Raw genomic sequence first — 24692 nt, 5'->3', positions numbered from 1 at the left:
CAACAATGAAGAATCCTTCTACATCTGAGTGGCCAAGAACAGACAGAGATGAAGAACCTTCATTGCTGCTGTAAATGCCAGCAGTATAATGGGCAGTAAGTAAGTCAGTAATTTAAGCAGTGTGATTTAGCCAGCTGCCTTTGTTTTCAGTCTTTTTATGATCAGGTCTGCTTTTGGCTCCTTGACGATTTCAGAGTAGTGCCAAAGGCCCTGTTTCCACACAGAATTTTACTGCAGGTGATCCAGGGATATCCAGATAGCAAGATGCCCCAGGGAATTGTACTAAGTAAGATCTTTTCTACGTGGTCAGTGATGGGTCAGGGTGACTAGTCACCTAGGTCATTATATCCTGCCTTGCAATGTCTTTCCAGCTCGATATTTCTAAAGGTGAAAGATTTGCTTTACTGGTCACATGTACATCAAAACATACAGTGAATGTGTCATTTCTGTCAACGACCAACACAGCCTGAAGACGTGCTGGGTGCCACAAGTGTTGGCATGGTTCCAGTGCCAACATAGCATGCCTGCACCCTACTAACTGTAACCCATTGGTTTTTGGAATGTGGGAGGAAATAGGAGCACCTGGAGGAAACCCACACATTCACAGGGAGAACGTACATACTCCTGATACTGTAGTCAGCATGATGAAGTTGGGCTGAATGACCTGTATCAGTGCTGTATAAATCTATGACTAAATGGTGCTGATTAAACACCAGATTCAGATTCATTTATTGATCACATGTACATTGAAACATAGTGAAATGCGTTGTTTGTGTCAACGACCAACACCGTCCAAAGATATGCAGGAGGGCAGATCGACAAATTCAAAGTCAAGATAATATTTTGGGTACTAAGACTCCAAGAGTGGGTCAGAGTTTCAGTCCCCTGCGGTGATGCCTCAAAGCCTTTCCACCATCTACAAATCACAGGTGAGGAGAACGATGGAGGACTTCTTTACTTTCTTGGATGAGCGTAGCGCCATCAATTCTCAAGAAGTTTAATGCCATACAGGACAAAGCAGCCTAACTGGTTGGCAGCCCATCTAGAGTCTTAAGTATTAATTCTCCTCATCACTGATGCATTGACGCTGATGTGTGTATCATCTACCAAGTGCACTGCAATTGCTCCCTTTGGCTATACCGTCCCAATCCTGCCACCTCTAACCTCATGGATAAAGGAAGCAGTTACCATTTGCAGTTACCCTTTCAAGTAATTTTGATCTGGAACTCTATTAATCCTGCATCTAAATTCTGAGAAAGGGTCTCACCATGAAACGCCAACTAATTCCCCTCCACAGATGCTGCCTGACCTGCTGAGTTCCTCCAGCACTTTGTGTCTCAGAGTCTCAGAGTCTGGGACTCCCTCCCCAGCAGCAGTTTGAGAGCATCTTCAGCAGAGGGACTACAGCACTCCAAAGCAATGGATCATTATCACCAATTAGGGATGGGCGATGAATACTGTCCTTGTAAATGATGCCCAGATTCCAAAAAAAATTAATAGAACCAGAATCAGATTTACTGTCACTGTCTTATATGACATGAACTTTGTTGTTCTGTGGCAACAGTACAATGCAAAGACATACAATTACCATAAATTACAAAATAAATAAATAATGTTAAATAAAAAGAAATGATCAGTCGTAGAATCACAAACAAGAGAAAATCTGCAGATGCTGGAAATCTGAGCAACACACACACAAAGTGCCAGAGGAACTCAGCAGGCCAGGTGACATCCATGCAAAAAAGTACAGTCAATGTTTCGAGCCAAAACCCTTCGGAGAAAAAATGCTGAGAAGTAGATTTAAAAGGTTGGGGGAGGGGAGAGAGAAATACCAGGTGAGGGGTGAAACCTGGAGGGGGGAGGGATGAAGTAAAGAGCTGGGAAGTTGATTGGTGAAAGAGCCAGAAGGTCAGGGAAGAAAGAAAAAGGGGGGAGGAGCACCAGAGGGAAGCGATGGGTGGGCAAAATTTTGAGTTGTAATATTGCCGGCTCTTTCACCCAACTGGTTTATGCTGACCTCAGGATCCTCCCTGCTAGTCCCAGTTGCCCTCATTTGGCCCAGAACTCTCCACGATTCTTCCCTCTATCTACCTATTGAAAGGTCTCTTAAATGTTGCAATGGTACCCACCTTGACTACTTCCTGTGGCAGATCAGTGCAGCTTCTCACCATCCTCTGCGTTAAGAAGTTACCTCTCAAGTCTCTTCTAAATCTCTCCTCTCTTACCTTGTATCTGTGCCCTTAGTTTTGGACTGCCCAAAGCTACGGAAAAGACCATGACCTTCCATCCTACCCATATCCCTCATGATTTCATGAACTTCATTGTGGTCACCTCTCATTCTCCTATGCTCCAAGGAATAAAAATCCAGTGTAGCCAGCCTCCCCCTATAACTTAGGCCCTCTAGTCCAGACAGTATATTTTTAAATTGCTTCTGCTCCCTCGCCAACCTGACAGTCATTCCTATGATAGAATGACCAAAGCTACACAACATCCAAGCATAGCCTCACCCGTGGTTTATTATAAAACAAGAAATGTCCCTGTTCATAAACTCAATACACTGACTGACGAATGCCATCAAGTTAAACACCTTCTTTGTCATCCTGTCTATTTGTGCAGCCACTTTCAGTGAGAGGGTGTTCATTGATCACACATAAATCTGAAGGCAGAGGGGAAGAAGTTGTTTGAATCATTGAATGTGGATCTTCAGGACTCTCTATCTCTTCTCTGATGGGTAGTAACAAGAGGAGAGCATATCCCAGTTGCTGTGGCACCTTGATGATGGATGCCACCTTCTTGAGGTCCTGCTGAAGGGTCTCGGCCCAAAATGCCGGCTGTTCACTGTTTGCCATAGATGCTGCCTGGCCTGCTGAGTTCCTGCGGCACTCTGTGTGTGTTGCCTGGATTTCTCTTGTTTGTGACCTTCTGGAGGCATTGCCGTTTGAAAATTCCCCCAGTGCTGGGGAGGATTGTGCTTGTGATGAGTGGCCAAGTCTGCAGCCTTCTGCAGCCTCTTTCAATCCTGTGCTTTGGAGCCTCCATGCCGGGTTGTGAGGTAATCAGGCAGAATGCAGCATCAAGAGCAATTCAAAAGAATTTTTGGTGACATATCAAATCTTCCAAAACTCCAAAAGAAGTCGACCACCCGGCCTACCTTCATGATTGCATCAATGTGATGGGCAGGACAGATCCTCCAAGATGCTGTAATCAAGGAATATAAATCATTTCCACCATTGACCCCTCAATGGAGACCGGTCTTAATTCCCCAATCTTTCCCTTTCCGCAGTACACAAACAATTTCTTTGTCTTGCTGACTTAGAGTGCAAGGCTGTTGTTGTGACATGATCACGCTCACCTGATCTTTGTCAGTCCTGCATGTCTCCTTGCCAACATCCGAGACTTTACCAAAAAAAGCAGAGGTGCGATCTTCAAATTTATAGATGCTTTTTGCCCTGTGCTTATTTATGCAGTCAAGAGTACAGAGAAAGTAGAGCAGTCGGCTAACCACACATCTCTGGTGTGCACTTGTGCTGACTGCCGACGAGGAGATGTAATCACCAATCCATAATGACTGTGATCTCTCGAGGGTCGAATTGCAAAAGGGGATAAAGAGGCCCAGTACGAGAAGCTTGGTGATTAATACCTAGTGGAAGATGGTATTTAACGCCAAGCTGTAATCAATAAACAGCAGCTTGATGTATCTTTGTTGCTGTCTATGTGTTCTAAAGTAGTCTGTATAGCCGGCGAGACTGAGTCTGAACATACATCAGAGAGCGATAGAGCTCAGGAGCAATACAGTTCAGTCCATAATACCTACACCAGGCATGATGCCAAATGAAACTAATCTGTTTACCAAAACATGATCCAATAATCCATATCCCCTCTTTGCTTATATATTCACGGGCCAATAGGAAAGCCTTTAGAACACCAATATTGCATCTGCTTCCACTACTATTGTGGCATTTCGGTCCTGACAACTTCCAGTCTTCGTGTCAGAAGCTTGCCCCACACATCCCCTTATAAACATTCACTTTCTCAGCTTAAATCTATCCTGATAATTTTCAACATTTCTACACTGTCTACGCTCTCATCGTTTAATTATTTTCTATTAGATCTCTCCTCAGCCTCTGCTACTCCAAAGAAAACTGTCTAAGTTTGTCCAGCTTCTCCTTGTAGGTGATATCCTCTAATCCGAACAACGTCCTGGTAAATGCCTTCTGAGTCATCTTCAGACCCTTAACATCATTCCTGTAATGGGGCATCTCAGAACTGCACTATCAATTGACAATATATTTCTTCCTTCTTGTTCACTGTTAAATGTAGACACAAATAACATTTCTTGAAACATTATAGACATTGTTCATGCCACACGTGGAGTAAAGTGCAGGCATTGAACAGGGTCTAGAGGAGGTTCACGAGTATGATCCTGGGAATGAAAATATTAACATAGGAGGAGCATTAGATGGGTCTGGGTCTGTACACACTTGAGTTTAGAAGAATAAGCTGAGATCTCATTGAAACCTATTGACTACTGAGAGACCTAGATAGTGTGGATGTGGAGAGGATGTTTCCTATAGTGGCATAGTCTAGGACTAGAAGATACAGGCTCAAAAAATCGAAGGATATCCCTTTAAAACAGAGATAAGGAGGAATTTCATTAGGCAGAGGGTGTGGAATTCATTGCCGTTGAAGGATGTTGAGGCTAAGTCATTGGGTATATTCAAAGGTTCTTGATTAGCACTGGTGTCAAAAGTTATAGGGAGAAGGTAGAAGAATGACGTTGAGAGGGAAAGTAAGTCAGCCAGGATGGAATAGCTTAAATGACCTAATTCTGCTCCTATGACATATTAACTTTGCATAATAAATCCAATGACTATTGGTAACATTGCAGATAGACACATACAGGAAATTAAAAATTGCTCAATGCAAGGTTACTGTGAACTTGTGCAGCAGAATTAATTGGTGTATTATAAACAATATTTTCCTGTTTGTCCAGGTGATGACTGTTCATATTGAAAGATAAATTCCATATGAATGTAAAAGTGGTGGAGTCAAGAGTGCTCAGGAAGGCAACAGAGGTAGAATCTGTTGGGTTTTATAGATGGGAACAATTTGTAGATGAAGTGATATAAAGTATTGTTACGAGAATACACCTAAAATTAAGATGTTTGCTGGCCTGGGCTAGCATCAGTGGCATCAGCAGTTGGTCTGCCACCTGCCCTCAGGGGAAGGAGAGATAAGGAACAATGGAGCAGCGTCTGGGAATGTGTAATGAGGGGATGTGGGAGGAAGAGCTGTCTGGAGCGGCTCCCCCCTTTGAACCCTGAACTGTTTGAAGTGATGGACAGGCGATACCCCAGCAGGGGGATAAAAAGGGACAGGTTCGCTAAGACGACACACGCCACCCGAGGTAACGAGACCCTGGAAGCGGTGCGCTTCTCACGAGTGGGTGAGAAGTGCCAGACAACGACAAGGGTGGAAAGGTACGATCAGCGGGAACCCGGTGTGTGTCCGCCCTTGCCTGGGTGCCGGGTTCACTGCAGAGGATCGACCGCATCTGGAGGAGGGGTCACAGTCGGTGACCTCAGGTGACATCACCAAGGACCCGCCCAAATGCTGTTTGTGAGCCATCTCGCTGGTCTGTGAGTGAAGCTGTGCTGAATGATGAGTTGTTCCTATTCTATGTCTCTCTTCCCCACCTTGTCCATCGCCATGACAACGATTACTGCGAACTGAACTACAAACTGGACTGAACTTTGAGTCATTTTGAAATTGGTCATTTACCCCTAGACAACGATAGAGCTTGATTGATGCTGTTATCTTACTTCTGTGCACATGTGCGTTTATCATCGCTGAACTGTTGCATTTATTATCCTTTCGATTAATGTGTTGCTTGTTTCTTTAATAAAACTTTCTTAGTTCTAGTACTCCAGACTCCAACTGAGTGATCCATTTCTGCTGGTTTGGCAACCCAGTTACGGGGTACGTAACAGTATATATTAACAATATTAACCCAAGACATGCCCCCATCACCTGGAGCATGGCCTCTTCTCATCGCTACCATCAGGGAGGAGGTACAGGAGCCTGAATCATTTAAGGAACAACTTCTTCCCCTCTGCTATCAGATTTCTGAATGGATAATGAATCTATTAACACTACTCGGTATTTTTGTCTTTATTTTTGCTCTGTTTTTGCATTATGCATTTAATTAATTTTTTAAAAATATCTTATTATAAATTATGTTTTTAAGTTATCGACTGCAATATATTGCCACCACAAAAAAAAACACATTTCACGATATACGCTAGTGATAGATTCTGATGTTCCCCATTACAGCCAATTGAGGCAAATTGTTTTATGCACTCCTGAACTGATGTTCGAACCTTTGTTATTTTAAAGTTCAGCAGCTGCATGAACCAATGTGTTTATGGCTAGGTAAGCAATAAACATTTGAAAATTATGTCTTCCCCATAGTCAGCTGTCTGCACTCGTTCTCAAACAGTTTTCCTCTCCCAACCCATGTACCCCTCCCCACCCTCTTCTTCTTGGTAAGGAAGTATCGTGATGTAGTTATAAACAACATTTTGAAAAAAAAACTGTTGAGGCTGGAAATCTTTAAATAAGAACTGGAAATGCTGGAAACATTCAAGAGGTCACGTAGCATCTGGAAACAAACATTAAAGATTTTGAGTCCAAAGTACTTCATTGGAACAAGCGAAAGTTTAGATGGATCTGAAACACTTGTCTCCTTTTGCACAGATGCTGCAGGATCTGCTAAGAGTTTCCAGTGTTGTCTGTTTTTATATCAGTGATCATCACTGACCTGAAGTCATGAGGTAGAGAGCTAGAAGTCTGAGTCAAGAGTTTAAAATCCAGCTTCACATGCCTCAGTGCTGAACTGACTCCGCAGCCCGGAGATTCACTTTCAGGGATCCTGCAGCTCATGTTCTGTGTATTATGTGTTTACTTTTCTTACTATTTTCACGATTTTTCCTCTTTTGCATGTTGGGTGCTTGCTGGCCTTTGCTATGTCTGTTTTTTCATGGATCCTATTATGTTTCTAAGTTCTGTGGCTGCCTGCAAGAAGATGAATCTTAAGGTTGTATATGGTAATAAAAGATTTACTTTGAACTATGAATGTTGAAGATATGGTTACTGGGGAATGTTAATGCTATAAAATCTCAGAGTCAGGCCCTTCTACACACTCCGTCAATACCAACACTTGCACCTACCAACAACCTTCTGGAGAACTCAACAGGTTGAGCAGCATCAGTGCGAGGAAGTAAATTGTCAGTGGTTTCGGTCAAAAACCCTACATCAGGACTGGGAGTGGAGAGGTGAGATAGCTAGTACAGAGCATGGCTAGAAAGGATCCTTAGGCGATTATAAACACAGGAGATTCTGCAGATGCTGGAAATCCAGAGCAACAACAAAATATCCACCATTCCCACAACTACTTTCTCAAAGCTAAAAATTTACTCTTCGTGAAGGAGCCGGTCAAACTCTCTGTATAGAAGTATCTCACCTGTCAGTGGTAGTAAGGTGACGGTAGAAGGCTGCAAGGTCAACGAACAATCTTTGCTCCGCACCATCTCTCCATAACACTGCTTCTTTATGCAAACTACTAAGTAGTTTAACTGGTTTAAAGAAGTAGGTTATCTGGTGAAATAATTACTGAGTAATTAAAGTAAAATGATTTCCACCCTTTTTGGAGTTCCTGTATAAAAGAGTTTTTGTTTTTCATTTTAGTGTTGTAGAGTTTATAAAAGACATCAATTGAACTTTATGGGTTCTGCCAGACCCTGTCCATAATGCTGGTAGTGGGTTGAATATTTTAATACATTTGAGAAAAAATATATTAGGATCAAGGCTGGAAGTAAATTTAGGTAAATGACAAATGTCACTTAAGCAATTGCAAAAGCAAATGGTTATCAGTCTTGCTCTCAACCCAAAATATCCAGACTGTTTATTTCCTGCCATTTATCGCCTGACCTGCTAGGTTCCGCAGGATGTCCAGTATCTGCAAACCTTTTGTATTTAGGTAAAGAGATTAGCTTAATTTGTCATACGTACATTAAAACATACAGCAAAATGCGTCATTTGCATCAATGACTAAGACAGTCTGAGAACGTGCTGGGGGCACAGTAGCGTAGTGGTTAGCACAACACGACCCGGTTTCAATTCCCACCACTGCTTGTGAGGAGTTTGTACGTGCTGTCCATGACTGCGTGCGTTTCCTCTGGGTGCTTTGGCTTCCTCCCACAGTCCACCAACGTACTGGTTGGTGGGTTAATTAGTTATTGTAGATTATCCCATGATTAGGGTAGCATTAAATCGGGGATTGTTGCGTGGTGCAGCTTGAAGGGGCAGGATGGCCTCATCTGCACTGTACCTCCATAAATAAATAAATAGCACACAAGTTTCGCAATGCTTCCTGCACCAACATAATAAGCTCTCAGCTTACTAACCCATACGTCTGTCTTTGGAACATGGGAGCACCTGGAGGGAACCAACATGGTCACCGGGAGAACGTACAAACTCCTTACGGACTGTGGCGGGAAATAAACTCTGGCCACTGGCGCTGTCGTTTATGCTAACAACACTACCACCTTTCGAGAGAACAAAGTGAGCAACAAGTTACATAAACCGTAGAAAGAATACAAACTTGTTGAGTTAGTAGCTGACTAATTCCCCATTGAGACTGGAAGAATGAGCAGCTTAGAGCTGATTTATCTGGAGCTCAAACACTGCCAAACCTGACTCCTGAACTACTCTGAGAATCCAGTGCAGTTATTGCCCACGTTTTAAGTTATACCTATCTTCAACCTGAACCCTTCGGAGAAAAGGACTCACCTGCCCCAATTCCACAGATGCTGTCTGACTCTCTGAGTTCATCCAGCAGTTGGTTTTTCACTGCAGATGACATCACTTACCTTCCTAAGAACTGGCAGAAAATTTCCAAGAGAGAAGAGGCTTACCCAAGAAACTTGGGGAGAGAAGGAGAATGAAACATTGATGGTATCATTCAGGAATACCATGTAGAAATGGGACAAGTAGAATTTCTGGTATTTATTATCATAGGGTTAAACACAAGAGAAACAGAATTTCAGAGCATTGAGTCCACACTGACAATAAAGCCCTCTTTGCTTTCAACCACCTCAACATACACTCAATACCCACTTTATTAGGTTCACCTGTTCACCTGCTTATTAATGCAAATATCTAATCAGCCAATCATGTGGTAGCAAAGCGACGCATAAAACCATGCAGACGTGGTCAAGAGACTTCCAGTAAGATGGTTGCACATTCGATTGCAGCAGCTTCTACTGGGTCAACCAAAGGTGCTATTGTCCTTTTTAAACATATTTTCAACAACAAGAGCCTGCTGGACATTAAGAATTTGAAGTATTGCAGGTCTACGCCATCAGCGAGATGCTTGTGGGTGAAGAAAGTGAAGGATCTGGATGTTGCGGATCATGCTGCTGCCTGCATCAGAGGGGCTTCGGAGGCGTCAGTCCACAAAGGCTGTGTGCAGTCTGACAGCAAGTCATCATCTTGGTTCCTTTTCTTCTGATCACAAGACCCTGTTGGACATCGTTAATGTGGAATGCTGCAAGTCCGATTCACTGATTTATTGGTGGTCGGCAGGGGCAGATGGCGGAGGAGCTGTGCGGCCTCGGACATAGCAAGGACTAGGCCTTAAGTCGCGGCGTTGCCTGTTTACAGCTGCCCAGGAGGGAGGCGTCAAAGTCGGTGCACTCCACCAGAGGCAGAGTGGTGCAGTGTCCAAGCTGGAGTCAGTGCTGCCCTCCTGTGTTCACTCAGCAGAAGGCAAGCTGTATTGTGGTCAACTGCAGACTACTGCATCATTCATGGACTCAGCGTCTTGGACTTTTTTTTTGTGTGACTATATTTTACTGCTATCTTGTATGTGCTATATGTCCCTTGTGCTGTGTGTAACTGTTGGTACTATGTTTTGTACCTTGACCCTGGAGTAACATTGTTTCATTTGACTATATTCATTTATGTTTGAATGGCAATTAACATAAACTGGAAGAGGTTCAGTGGTTTTTCAGACCAAATATCAGAATAGGGAAGAAATGTGATCTAAGTGACTCTGACTGTGGAATGATTGTTGGAACCAGAGGGGGTGGTTTGAGTACCTCAGAAAATACTCATCTCCTGGGTTTTTCACGCACAACTGACTCTAGAGTTTAAAAATGGTGCAAAAACAAAATAAAATAATATCCAGTGAGTATCAGTTCTGTGGGTGAAAACACCTTGTTAATGAGTGAGGTCAGAGGAGAATAGCCAGACTGGTTCAAGCTGACAGAAAGTGTACAGTAACTCAAATAACCATGCATTACAACAGTGGTGTGCAGAAGAGCATCTCTGAATGCACAACAAGTTGAACCTTAAAGTGGATACAGCACCAGAAGAACACACCAGGTTCTATCTCTGCTCTCAAAGCATTCCAATCATTCCTGCTACCCCATTTATTGTCAGGCACAGGGGCAGAATTAGACTTTTCGGCCCATCGTGTCTACTATATCATTCTATCTTGGCTGATTTATTATCCCTCTCAACCTCTTCTCCTGAATTCTCCCTGTAACCTTTGACACCCTTACTAATCAAGAATCTATCAACCTCCGCTTTAAATATGCCTAATGACTCACAGCAATGAATTCCACAGATTCACCATCCTCTGGCTAAGTTACGCACAGAAAGTGTCATAATTAAGTTACACACAGAAAAGTTAAATAACTTACCCAACTTATATAGAATTTTAAAAAAAACTGAAAACATTGGAAACAGTTGGTCAGCCAGCATCACCAGAAAGAGAAATTTCATGTCAAATGTCAGAACTTAATTTAATCAGAATCAGGTTTATTATCACTGGCATACTGCATGTTGTGAAATTCATTTTGTGGCAGCAGTACATTGCAATATGTAATAATAATGAAAAATCTATAAAATACAATAAAAAGCATATATAAAAAATAAAATTAGATAAATAGTACAAAAGGAGAGCAAATGAAATAGTGAGCTAGTGTTCATGGGTTCATTATCCATTCAGAAATCTGATGGCAGATGGGAAGAATGTATTCCTGAAATGTGTGTCTTTCGGCTCCTCTATTTAGGTCCCTAATACGGGTCCTTAATGACTGAAGCCACCTTTTTGAGGTATTGCCTTTTGAAGGTGCCCTGGACGCTGGGAAGGCGAGTGCCATAATAGAGCTAGCTGAGTTAGCAACTTTCTGCAGCTTTTTCTGATCTTGTGCAGTGACCCCTTCATACCAGGCAGTGATTCAACCAGTTAGAATGCTCTCCATGCTTCATCCACAGTGATGGCTGTTCAGGATAATTGGACAGGGAAACTCGAAGAACTTCTGGCCTTGTGTATTGTTTTATCCATGATAATATGACCGACTTCTGCTCATTTTTCCTTGTATTCTTGTGACAGGATGTGTTATTGCTGTTGTTCTACAACAGGGGCTCCCAATGTAGGATCCCCGGACCCCTTGCTTAATGGTATTGTTCCATGGTACAAGGAAAGTTGGGGAACTCTGCTCTACACTGAGATCTCATGCTGTGCTTTATCCAAATGTTCAAAAAGAACAGATGTCAGCTCAAACACGAGGAATTCTGCAGGTGCTAGAGATTCAATCAACACACATCAAAGTTGCTGGTGAAGTGTCAGCTGTCAGGTCTCTCAGTGGGAGAACATTTTGGAGATAATGATCATAATTCTATCTCCTTTACCAGAGCATTGGAGAGGGATAGGAACAGACAAGTTAGAAAAGCATTTAAATGGAGTAAGGGGAAATATGAAGCTATCAGGCAGGAACTTGGAAGCAGATGTTCTCAGAGAAGAAATGTGACAAATGTTCAGGGGATATTTGCATGTGGTTCTGCACAGGCATGTTCCAGTGAGACAGGGAAAGGATGGTAGGGTACAGGAACTGTAGTGTACAAAGGCTGTTGTAAATCTAGACAAGAAGAAAAGAAGAGCTTATGAAAGGTTCAAAAAACTAGGTAATGATAGAGATCTAGAAGATTAAAAGGCTAGCAGGAAGGAGCTCAAAAATGAAATTAGGAGAGCCAGAAGGAGCCATGAGAAGGCTTTGGCAGACAGGATTAAGGAAAAACCCAAGGCATTCTACAAGTATGTGAAGCCATGAGAGAATAGGACCAATCAAGTGTGACAGTGGAAAAGTGTGTATGGAACCAGAGGAGATGGCTGAGGTACCTAATGAATACTTTGCTTCATTATTCACTACGGAAAAGGATCTTGGCGATTGTAGGGATGACTTACAGCAGACTGAAAGATCGAGCATGTAGATGTTAAAGAAGAGGATGTGCTGGAGCTTTTGGAAAGCATCAAGTTGGATAAGTCACCAGGACCGGATAGGTTGTACCCCAGGCTACTGTGGGAGGTGAGGGAGGAGATTGCTGAGCCTCTGGCGATGATCTTTGCATCATCGTTGGGGTCAGGAGAGGTTCTGGAGGACTGGAGGGTTGCAGATGTTCTTCCCTTTTTCAAGAAGGGGGTAGAGATAGCCCAGGAAATTATAGACCTGTGATTTTTACTTCAGTGGTTGGTAAGTTGATGGAGAAGATCCCAAGAGGCAGGATATATGAACATTGGGAGAGGCATAATATGATTAGGAATAGTCAGCATGGCTTTGTCAAAGGCAGGTCGTGCCTTACGAGCCTGATTGATTTTTTTGAGGATGTGACTAAACACATTGATGAAGGTAGAGCAGTAGATGTAGTGTATATGGATTTCAGCGAGGCATTTGACAAGGTACCCCATGCAATGCTTATCGAGATAGTAAGGAGGCATGGGATCCAAGGAGACATTACTTTGTGGATCCAGAACTGGCTTGCCCACAGAAAGCAAAGAGTGGTTGCAGATGGGTCATATTCTGCATGGAGGTCGGTGACCAGTGGTGTGCCTCAGCGTTCTGTTCTGGGACACCTACCCTTTGTGATTTTTATAAATGACCTGGATGAGGAAGTGGAGGGATGGGTTAGTAAATTTGTTAATGACACAAAGGTTGGGGGTGTTGTTGCTAGTGTGGAGGGCTGTCAGAGGTTACGAAGGACATCGATAGGATGCAAAACTGGGCTGAGAAGTGGCAGATGGAGTTCAACCCAGATAAGCGTGAAATGGTTCATTTTTGTAGGTCAAATATGATGGCAGAATATGGTATTTATGGTAAGACTCTTGGAAGTGTGGAGAATCAGAGGGATCTTGGGGTCCGAGCCCATAGGACACTCAAAGCTGCTGCGCAGGTTGACTCTATGGTTAAGAAGGCATACAGTGCATTATCCTTCATTAATCATAGGATTGAGTTTAAGAGCCAAGGGGTTATGTTACAGTTAAACAGGACCCTGGTCAGACCCCACTTGGAGTACTGTGCTCAGCTCTGGTCACCTCACTACAGGAAGGATGTGGAAGCCATAGGAAAGGTGCAGAGGAGATTTACAAGAATGTTGCCTGGATTGGGGAGCATGCCTTATGAGAATAGGTTGAGTGAACTTGGCCTTTTCACTTTGGAGCGACGGAGGATGAGAGGTGACCTGATAGAGGTGTACAGGATGATGAGAGGCATTGATCGTCTGGATAGTCAGAGGCTTTTTCCCAGGGCTGAAATGGCTAGCATGAGAGGGCACAGTTTTAAGGTGCTTGGAAGTAGGTACAGAGGAGATATGAGAGGTAAGTTTTTTATGCAGAGAGTGGTGAGTGCGTGGAATGGGCTGCCGGTGGTGGTGGTGGAGGCGGAACGATAGGGTCTTTTAAGAGACTCCTGGATAGGTAAATGGAGCTTAGAAAAATAGAGGGATATGAGTAACCCTAGGTAATTTCTAAGGTAAAGACACAGCTTTGTGGGCCGAAGGGCCTGTATTGTGCTGTAGATTTTCTATGAGGTCTTAAGCTCCTTCTAAATCAAAGACAGAATTGGAAGTTGGCCCAAGCAAACATGTTGGGACTTTATAAATTACTAGTTACAATTAAAAGTATTTTGTGAAAGAACAATAAATGTTAATGTAGAGCTTTATGGCCTTTGAAAGTATTATAGATGCCAAGGCAACTGGTTTATTTGATGAAATGATTCTTCAGGTTTCCAGGCATGGATACTCTTCATCAACACCAATTAAATTAGTTATTTGGCTGTTTCTGGGAGCTTCAAACCATGAATTTCTTTCTTAGGGACTGGGTAGATTTGCTCGTTATCCAAAAACTTTGACAAACCTGTAGAAATGCGCAGTGGAGAGTTTCCTAACTGAGTGCATTATAGCCTGGTATGGAAACACCAATGCCCAGTTACAGAAAAGTCTACAGGAACTGGTGGATACAGACCGTGCCATCACAGGCAAAGTCCTCCCCATCACTGAGTACAGTCACGTGAAGCACTAGTACACGAAAGTAGCATCTATTGTTGAGGACCCCAGCCATGCAGGCCATGCTCTCTTCTTGCTGCTACTATCAGGCAAGAGGTACAGGAGCCTTAGGTCCAGCACCACCAGGTTCAGCAGCAGTTATTACCCTACAACCATTAGGCTCCTGAACCAGTGCAGATAACTTCATTCACTACTACTGTGAACTAATTCGATGATCTACAGACTCACTTTCAAGGACTCTATACGATTCATGTTCTCAGTAACACAGACACACACACTGCTGAAGGAACTCAGCAGGTCAGGCAGGATGTATGGAGATGACAAACAGCCAATGTTTTGGGCTGAGACCGCTCATCAGGACTGGAAAGGAAGGAAGAAGATGGGGAGAGAGGAGGCAGCACAAGCTGGCAGGTGATAGGTGAACCGAGATAAGAGGGAAGGTATGTTCTTGTGGCACTTTGCACATTGGCGTTTTACAGTCTTTGTTTATATATACAGTAGTTTCTTTTTTCGTAAATTCTAATGTATTCCTTTTTTCCTGTAAGAAAATGAATTTCAAGATTGGATATGGTAACATTTCTGTATTTTGATAATAAATTTACTTTCCATTTCTGCCAGATGACCTACAGTGATATGCAAAAGTTTGGGCACCTCTGGTTAAAATTTCTGTTACTGTGAATAGCTAAGCGAGTAAAAGATGACCTGATTTCCAAAAGGCATAAAGTTAAAGATGACACATTTCTTTAATATTTTAAGCAAGATTTTTTTATTTCCATCTTTTACAGTTTCAAAATAACAGAAAAGGAAAAGGGCTCGAAGCAAAAGTTTGGACACCCTGCATGGTCAGTACTTAGTAACACCTCTTTTTGAACACTGCTTTTTTGAGGTCTATCCACAGATTTTCGATGATGTTTAGGTCAGGGGACTGTGAGGGCCATGGCTAAACCTTCAGCTTGCGCTTCTTGAGGTAGTCCATACTAGATTTTGAGGTGTGTTTAGGATCATTATCCTGTTGTAGAAGCCATCCTCTTTTCATCTTCAGCTTTTTTACTGACAGTGTGTTGTTTGCTTCTAGAATTTGCTGGTATTTAATTGAATTCATTCTTCCCTCTACCGGTGAAATGTTCCCTGTGCCACTGGCTGCAACACAAGCCCAAAGCATGATCGATCCACTCCCGTGCTTAACAGTTGCAGAGGGGTTCTTTTCATGAAATTCTGCATCCTTTTTTCTCCAAACATACCTTTGCTCATTACGGCCATAAAGTTCTAATTTAACTTCATCAGTCCACAGGACTTGTTTCTAAAATGCATCAGGCTTGCTTAGATGTTCCTTTGCAAACTTCTGATGCTGAATTTTGTGGTGAGGACGCAGGAAAGGTTTTCTTCTGATGACTCTTCCATGAAGGTCATATTTGTGCAGGTGACGCTGCACAGTAGAACAGTGCACCACCACTCCAGAGTCTGCTAAATCTTCCTGAAGGTCTTTTGCAGTCAAACGAGGTTTTGATTTGCCTTTCTAGCAATCCTATGAGCAGTTCTCTGGGAAAGTTTTCTTGGTCTTCTAGACCTCAACTTGATCTCCACCATTCCTGTTAACTGCTATTTCTTAATTACATTACAAACTGAGGAAACAGCTACCTGAAAACGCTTTGCTATCTTCTTATAGCCTTCTCCTGCTTTGTGGGCATCATTTATTTTAATTTTCAGAGTGCTAGGCAGCTGCTTAGAGGAGCCCATGGCTGCCGATTGTTGGGACAAGGTTTGAGGAGTCAGGGTATTTATAAAGCTTTGAAATTTACATCACCTGACCTTTCCTAATGATGACTGTGAACAAGCCATAGCCCGAACAAGCTAATTAAGGTCTGAGACCCTGGTAAAAGTTATCTGAGAGCTCAAATCTCTTCGGGTGCCCAAACCTTTGCATGGTGCTCCTTTCCTTCTTTTCACTCTAAAATTGTACAAAACAAAAATAATACACTAATCTTGCTTAAAATGTTGAAAAGAATGTTTCATGTTTAACTTTAGGATCTTTGGAGATCAGTTGATCTTTTACTCACTTAACTATTCACAGTAACAGAAATTTTGACCGGGGTGCCCAAACTTTTGCATACCACTGTACATCATTGTCAGCTGATGAGAATTTCCATGATTAAAAGATCTGAAATGTAAAATTTACTTTATTTACACAACTATTTTGAAACAGGATATCCTTAAAATTCAGCTCTTCCAGCTAAAATACTAGTGGTAGTTCACAAAAATAGAAATTCCACATTTTGAGTTAATTGTTTTCACTGTTTGATGGCTCTAGGCCTATACTTGCTGAAGTTTAGAAGAATGAGGGGGTTCACATTGAAATCTATCGAATATTGAAAGGTCTGGATAGAATAGACATGCGGAGGATGTTTCCTATAGTAGGGGAGTCTAGGACCAGAAGGCACAATCTCAGAATACAAGGGCATTCCTTTAGAACAGAGATGAGGAGGAATTTCTTTAGCCAGAGGGTGGTGAATCTTTGGGATTCATTGCCACGGATTCCTGTGAAGGACAATTCATTGGGTATATTTAAAGTGGAGGTTGATAGGTTCTTGATTAGTAGGAGTGTCAAGGGTTACACGGAGAAAGCAGGGGAATGGGGGATTAAGAGGTGAATGAAGGACTAGTAGAGTAGACTTGAGGGGCCGAATGGTCAAGTTCTACTCCTCTGTCTTATGGTCTTAAACAATGCAAATCCTTTAGGTAATGCTTTGAAGATAATTGTGTACCTATAAAATGACAAATATGTATGTGGATCCTGAATATAAATATCCAAATGCTGTTTCTTTTACACACTTCAGTATGAGTATTACTGCAGCTCTTGAAGATGGATATAGTTCAGAGTTTCAACTGCTTTTGGTACTGAGACCATGACCTAGATTACTCATCTTTTGGATAGTCTGGGATTGCTCATTTTCTCCTTTCTTGACATATGGTTTGGCCAAGTTAAATGCCATTTCTCAGTTCAGCTTCCAATTCTATTTATGTACTCCAAAGCCCGAAAATGCAACTACGTCATACAAATCAATTTAACAGCAGGGTTAGTTGCACATTTGTGGAATATTGACGTGTTGGTTAATCTAGAGACCCTGACAAACAGCTTTCATTTTGTCTGGAATTTCAGTTTGTGAGATGGTGGTGGGAACACTTCACTCTTATGTGACATTAAAGAAGGTTCTCCGAGGAGCCCATCAGAATATTTGTCACATATTGTGTAAATTTGATTCTTAGTACATTTGTAGGTTTTAACTAGTCTTAGAGTAACACATATAAAACGCTAGAGAAACTTAGCAGGTCAGGCAGCACCTATTACATAGAACATAGAATAGTACGGCACGGTACAGGCCCTTCGGCCCACAATGTTGTGCTGACCCTCAAACCCTGCCTCCCATATAAGCCCCCACCTCAGACTCCTCCATATACCTGTCTAGTAGTCTCTTAAACTTCACTAGTGTATCTGCTTCCACCACTGACTCAGGCAGTGCATTCCACGCACCAACCACTCTCTGAGTAAAAAACCTTCCTCTAATATCCCCCTTGAACTTCCCAACCCTTATCTTAAAGCCATGTCCTCTTGTATTGAGCAGTGGTGCCCTGGGGAAGAGGCACTGGCTATCCACTCTATCTATTCCTCTTATTATCTTGTACACCTCTATCATGTCTCCTCTCATCCTCCTTCTCTCCAAAGAGTAAAGCCCTAGCTCCCTTAATCTCTGATCATAATGCATACTTCTTAAACCAGGCAGCATCCTGGTAAATCTCCTCTGTACCCTTTCCAATGCTTCCACATCCTTCCTACAGTGAGGCAACCAGAACTGGACACAGTACTCCAAGTGTGGCCTAACCAAAGTTTTATAGAGCTGCATCATTACATCGTGACTCTTAAACTCTATCCCTCGACTTATGAAAGCTAACACCCCATAAGCTTTCTTAACTACCCTATCCACCTGTGAGGCAACTTTCAGGGATCTGTTGACATGTACCCCGAGATCCCTCTGCTCCTCCACACTACCAAGTATCCTGCCAAGTATTCCTATTGAAAGGAATAAACAGCCGAAGATTTGGGCTGAGGCCCTTCATCCGGACTAACTGACCCGCTGAGTTCCTCTGGCATTTTCAGTGCACTACTCTGGACTTCCAGCATTTGCAGAATCACTTCTGTTTCAATAGTCCTTCTCAGTTCTGTGAGGGTGTCCTTGTGTTGTAACACGTAGGAGAATTTCAGGCACTGAGGGGAAAAGGAGACTTGTGTGTAATTGTTCAGCCCACCAATCAAAAAAAAAATCCTCCCAATAATTGGTTTAGCAATTACTTGGTTCATCTTCTCTTGTCTATTAACATTTTCCACCCACGTAGACACTGAGATTTGACCATTTTCAATGGTCCTATGTTATTTTTCAATTCACTAATTTTAAAAGCTTCTGATTGCTATATTCTTCGCTGTTTGGCTCAATTTTAATATAATCAAATTGTGAAGGTAAAAAGGTAACAAGTATGATCTGTGATTGAAAGAAGTGACAATTGCAGAATGGCTGTTGCAAAGTTCAAAGTTAATTTATTATCAAAGTACTTGTCGGTTATTGAGAGCACGAGTTGCAGAATCCTTGAATCGGTAGCTCGTCGAATCAGTTCAGAGTTGTGGTGAATGAGTGTTAACCACAGTGGTTCAGGAGGCTGATGGTTGTAGGGTAAAAACTGTTCCTGAACCTTGTGGTGTGAGATCTAACATTTCTGTACCTCCTGCCTGATTGTAGTAGTGAGAGGAGGGCATGGCCTGGATATTGCAGGTATTTGATAATGGATGTACCTCTTCATGTAAATATACATAATGGTTGGGAGGGCTTTGCCTGTGGTGGATTGAGTCATATCTACAACTCTTTGTAATCTTTTCTGTCCCTGGACGTTGGCGTTTCCATACCAGCCATGACGCAACCAGTTAGGATAAAGTCCATTGCACATTTTTCGAAGTTTGTCAAGGATTTTGCTGACATGCTGAATCTATGCAGACTTGCAAGATGCAATAGTGCACAGTAGGGTGTGTACTCCGATCCAAGACTGCCAAGAATTTACAATTACAACAAAGTAATAGTGCTCCCCACTAGCAGGAGTCAGGAAGGCTGACCATAGAAGAGCTGGCATGTTCCCTCACACAAAACAACATTGTATGGCATTGTTGCCATAGCAATATCACTGAAGTAGGAATGTAATTGTCATTTTAGTTTCTTCAAAGTGAAAGCATCAACATCTTGTTGAGACAAGTTACTTTAAAATTCTCAAACACTTTTGCTGCTGGAATTGGAAAAATAAATGCCCTAGATTATTTACTGGGTTTCGGACTTTATTCAATTATACTAGTGTGACAGGTTGCTCTCAAATCAAAAGTAACCTAAAAGGTTTTAGGTAGAGTTCAGAACGACAGCAGGTGCAGGAGGATAATACAGTAGCGTAGTGGTTAACACAACATTTTACAGTACAGGCGACTCAGGTTCAATTCCAAAAGGAGTTTGTGCATCCTCCTCATGACCAGGGTTTCCTGCAGGTGCTCTGGTTTCCTTTCACAGTCCAAAGACGTACCGGTTTACAATATTCCATGCTTAGGCTAGGGTTAAATCAGGGGTTGCTGGGCAACATGGCTCAAACAGCCTATTTCACGCTGTATCTATCTCAATAAATACAGCTTGTCCACTGAATCCACGTTGTCTCTATGCAAGAGCAATCCAGCTGAACTTGCTTTCTAAAACACTTTGGAATAGGCTTGCATCTCTCTTTTGAATGTTACAATTCAAAATGCTTCAGTAGGTTTTGCATATAAGTTGCTTGTCCATTTTCATCTTTTACATATTCATAGGCATCCGTTAGTCTCGTGAGACCATGGATTTGCACCTTGGGAGGTTTCCATGGCGCAGGCCTGGGCAAGGTTGTATGGAAGACCAGCAGTTGCCCATGCTGTAAGTCTTCTCTCTCCACGCCACCGATGTTGTCCAAGGGAAGGGCATTAGGACCCATATAGCTTGGCACCAGTGTCGTCGCAGAGCAATGTGTGGTTAAGTGCCTTGCTCAAGGACACACACGTTGCCTCAGCCAAGGCTCGAACTGGCGACCTTCAGATCACTAGACAAATGCCTTAACCACTTGGCCACGTGCCAACACTTTACACATTTGCATATTATTATTACTTGTTGCTTTTCGTATTTGCACAGTTTTTGTGTATATTTTCATTGATTGCCAAGTATTTCATTATTAACCATAGAAACCATAGAAACTACAGCATAGAAACAGGCCTTTTGGCCCTTCTTGGCTGAGTCAAACCATTTTGTGCCTAGTCCCACTGACCTGCACATGGACCATATCCCTCCATACACCTCCCATCCATGTATCTGTCCAATTTATTCTTAAATGTTAAAAAAGAACCCGCATTTACCACCTCGTCTGGCAGCTCATTCCATACTCCCACCACTCTCTGTGTGAAGAAGCCCCGCCTAATGTTCCTTTTAAACTTTTCCCCCCTCACCCTTAACCCATGTCCTCTGGTTTTTTTCTCCCCTTGCCTCAGTGGAAAAAGCCTGCTTGCATTCACTCTATCTATACCCATCATAACTTTATATACCTCTATCAAATCTCCCCTCATTCTTCTACGCTCCAGGGAATAAAGTCCTATTCTACTTGAATGCCCACAAGAAAATGAATCTCAGGTTAGTATATATTGACATATACTTACTTTGATAATAAACTTACTTTGAACTTTGAATATATTTGATTAAAAAAATTTCTAAAGAATTAATACTAGGATCAGTATCACATATTGAGGGAAACTTCTTCACTCAAAGGGCTGTGAAAGTGTGGAATGAGCTGTCAGCTGAAGTGGTGCATGCAAGCTCAATTTCAATGTTTAAGAGAAGTTTGGATAGGTACAAGGATGGTAGGGGTATGGAGAGCTATCGTTCTGGTTCTGGTCAACGGGAATAGGCAGGTTAAATGCTTTGGCACAGATTAGATGGGCCGAAGCTCCTGTTTCTGTGCTGTACTTTTCTATGACTTTCTGACTCTATTTGAGCACTCTATGTCCAAATTCAGTTATCCTGATCAAGACAGAAAAATAAATAATTGATCCTAGTCCCAGTATTTAACTTCTTGTCAATTATCATTCCAATCTGTACAATGTGAGAAGAAACCAGAGCACCTCTAGGAAAGGCACACAGTCACAGGAAGAAGATACAAACTCCACACAGAGGCTTGCCTGTTCAGCCATCTTCCCTAATTTTGCTTTTTAAATTGTGAAGGATATTCACTTTCCAGGGCCTGAATGGCTTATTGGTAATCTCAGCTTTCTGGCACAGTGACATGACCTTCGTGTTGTAAAGAGAACCAGTCTCCAGTTTTTAATGTAAATTGCAAGCAGTAATCAGTTTGAAGCTAACTTAAAATTCATCTAATTAACACATAGCATTAATTGTGGATGTTTGGGATCTGTCAGCAGAAGCTTTTAAGACCATCTATGTGAGTTGCTTTGTCCCAACAGAAGTATCTTGAAGATGATACTAACTAATAGAAAATAGTGTAAGTATCAAAAGAAATGGGAATCATTAGGAATGACTGGGATATTGATTGAAAGAGGGGGTGACAGAAAGAAGAACTAGAATTAATTCCTCAACCTTCAGTTTCTATGATGGAGAGTCATTCATCTGCAACTCAAAATTTAAGATTCAAGTACATTTATTATCAAAGAATGTATAAATTATACAACCTTGAAAAGCTTTGATAAACTTCTACAGATGTGTAGTGGAAAGTGTACTGACTGGCTACGTTATGGCCTGGTATAGGAGCAACAATGCCTTTGAATGGAAAATCCTATGAAAGGTAATGGATTCAGCCCAGTAGGTGGAGGGGAGGGAGGGAACGTCGACTCAGACCAAGAGACGCCTGCGTCAGGTATTTTCATGCCTTACAAGGTGCTGATTCAGCCCTCCCAACCATTGAGCACATCTATATGAAACATTGCTCTAGGAAAACAGCATCCATCAACAAAGATCCTAACCACCCCGGCCATGCTCTTTTCTTGCTGAGGTACAGGTGCCTCAGGACTCACCACCGGGTTCAAGAACAGTCACTACTCCTCAACCATCAGGTTCTTGAACAAAAGAAGATAATTACACTCATCTATTGAGATGTTCCCATGACCAGTGATCTCACCTTAAGGACTTTTTATCGTGTTACTTCATGCTCTTATTATTTATTGCTATTTATTTATATTTGCACTTGCACAGATTGCTGTCTTCTATCTTGCTCTTTCATTAATCCCATTTATGGTTACCATTCTATAGATTTGCTGAGTGTGCCCACAGAAAAAAGAACCATTGGTTTGTATGTTGTGATACGTATGTATTCTGATAATATACCTTAGTTTGAACTTTGTATATAAGTTCAAAGTTCAAAGTACTTTTATGATCAAAGAATGTGTACATTGTACACCCTTGGGATTTGTCTCCTTACAGACAGTCACAAAACAAAGAAATCCCAAAAGAACCCATGAAAAAAAAACATTGGACACCCAAAGCACAGAGAGAAAGCAAAAACAAATCATGCAAATAATGAAAGTAAGCAAATGCCATTCAGAACTGAACTTTTATGATAGACACAAAGCCAGGCATCACTGCAGCCAGAGGAGGCCACAACCTCAGTTCAGCACAAATGCAAGTTGCTGTTGCTTGGTACAAAGGTAGGCACAGAGTTGCATAAAAATACTGCATGTCTGCTTACCTTGTAACTTCCGTGCAGTAATCAAAGTAGATTTTTAAATGTGAGTGATTTCTGATGTCTATATTTGGAAGATTTCAATTAGCTGTCACAATGCCCTTTATTTACTGCTTACAAGCAGTCTTTTAAAAAATAGCTCAGGGGTTGTAAACTCTTAACCAAATTAGATTCATCTCAGTATTCAGAATAATGGAGAGAACATCCAGAGCTTAAATTCTCACAAGTTTTCTGGTGGCTGGTTCAAGCAATGAGGTGACTCATTTATTTTGCAACTGTCTAATTAGACACTAGGGTGGAGATATCAAATTCAGCTCTTGCTTCCTCACCTTGACAAACAGGCATTGAATGATTTTTGATTGCCTTCTTGTTTTTTCCTGTATAACAGGTAGTTATCAGTTTGTCAAAGACCTTGAGGATTTATGTGTAATTTGTTTAGTAAATCTGCTGACAAGCAGATAATTATAATTAAGGCATTGGGTTCAGTGCCAGGGTACTGTCACACCTAGATGAATCAAGTCAGATTTAGTTCTTGAAATAGTTTGAAATACCTAATTCGGTCTAAGGATAGGTAAAATTAGCCTCTTCTTAAACACAGTGGAACTAAGTATGTCTAAGCATGTTTGTATAAGAGTTCTGTTTATAGTCATCTCACAGATTAATCTTGTCTATGTGTAGAGGGCTAAATGATAGTGCCAAATGAGGGAATGAGTTCCAGATATAGCACCTGCTCCTCTCCTAAGCAGGAGTCACAAACACCACTTTTAGACCATAAGATATAGGAGCAGAATTAGGCCATTCAGCCCATTCAGTCTGCTCCACCATTCCAACATGGCTCATTTATCTTCCCTCCTAACCCCATTCTTTTGGCTTCTCCCCATAACCTTTGATGCCCTTACTAATGAAGTGTCACCTCCGCTTTAAATATACCCAAGGACTTGATCTCCACAGCCTTCTGTGGCAACAAATTCCACAAAGTCACCACCCTCTGGCTAAAGAAATTCCTCCTTCATCTCTGTTCAAAAGGGACATCATCTGGTCCTCGACTCCGCCACGATAGGAAACATCCTTTCCACGTCCACTCTATCTAGGCCTGACCCTCATTCTTCTAAACTCCAGTGAGTACAGGCCCAGAACCATCAAATGCTCCTCATACTTTAACCCTTTCATTCCTGTGATTATTTGTGTAAACATAAACTAAATCCCTGTACAAGGTACGTGCTTCTGATTTTGATTGACATGGAAATGTATTATGCCCAGTGGAAGATGCATGCAACTGTTTGTGAATGCACAGACTGAGCCCTGGGAGAATGCAATCTAAAAACAGACATGAACATTGAAGGGAGTCAGTCATCAGGCCAAGCATTTATATAGCACCCTTAACATATTGTCGTATTTTGCCACATACGCACTGTAAGTATAGTCATTATGCATCAGGTCTACAATGAGTAGGGAAACAGTTTTACAGATCTGTTTAGACTTTGCCAATGCTGAAAGACAGA

General features: G+C 42.0%; 1 long non-coding RNA gene across 1 annotated transcript in view; it reads left to right on the top strand.

The window, feature by feature from the left end:
- The window catches only part of LOC134353424 (uncharacterized), a 46874-nt gene that overhangs the window by 12111 nt on the left and 10071 nt on the right, over nucleotides 1-24692 (top strand). The window contains exon 2 of the long non-coding RNA XR_010019621.1: nucleotides 15192-15248. This is a non-coding gene — a long non-coding RNA (uncharacterized LOC134353424). The remainder of the gene's footprint in view (nucleotides 1-15191; nucleotides 15249-24692) is intronic.

This window comes from Mobula hypostoma, chromosome 10 (genome assembly GCF_963921235.1).
Source record: "Mobula hypostoma chromosome 10, sMobHyp1.1, whole genome shotgun sequence".
Classification (NCBI taxonomy): Eukaryota; Metazoa; Chordata; class Chondrichthyes; order Myliobatiformes; family Myliobatidae; genus Mobula; species Mobula hypostoma.
Note: the sequence above shows the minus strand (reverse complement) of the source record. Positions and strands in the feature narration are given on the sequence as shown.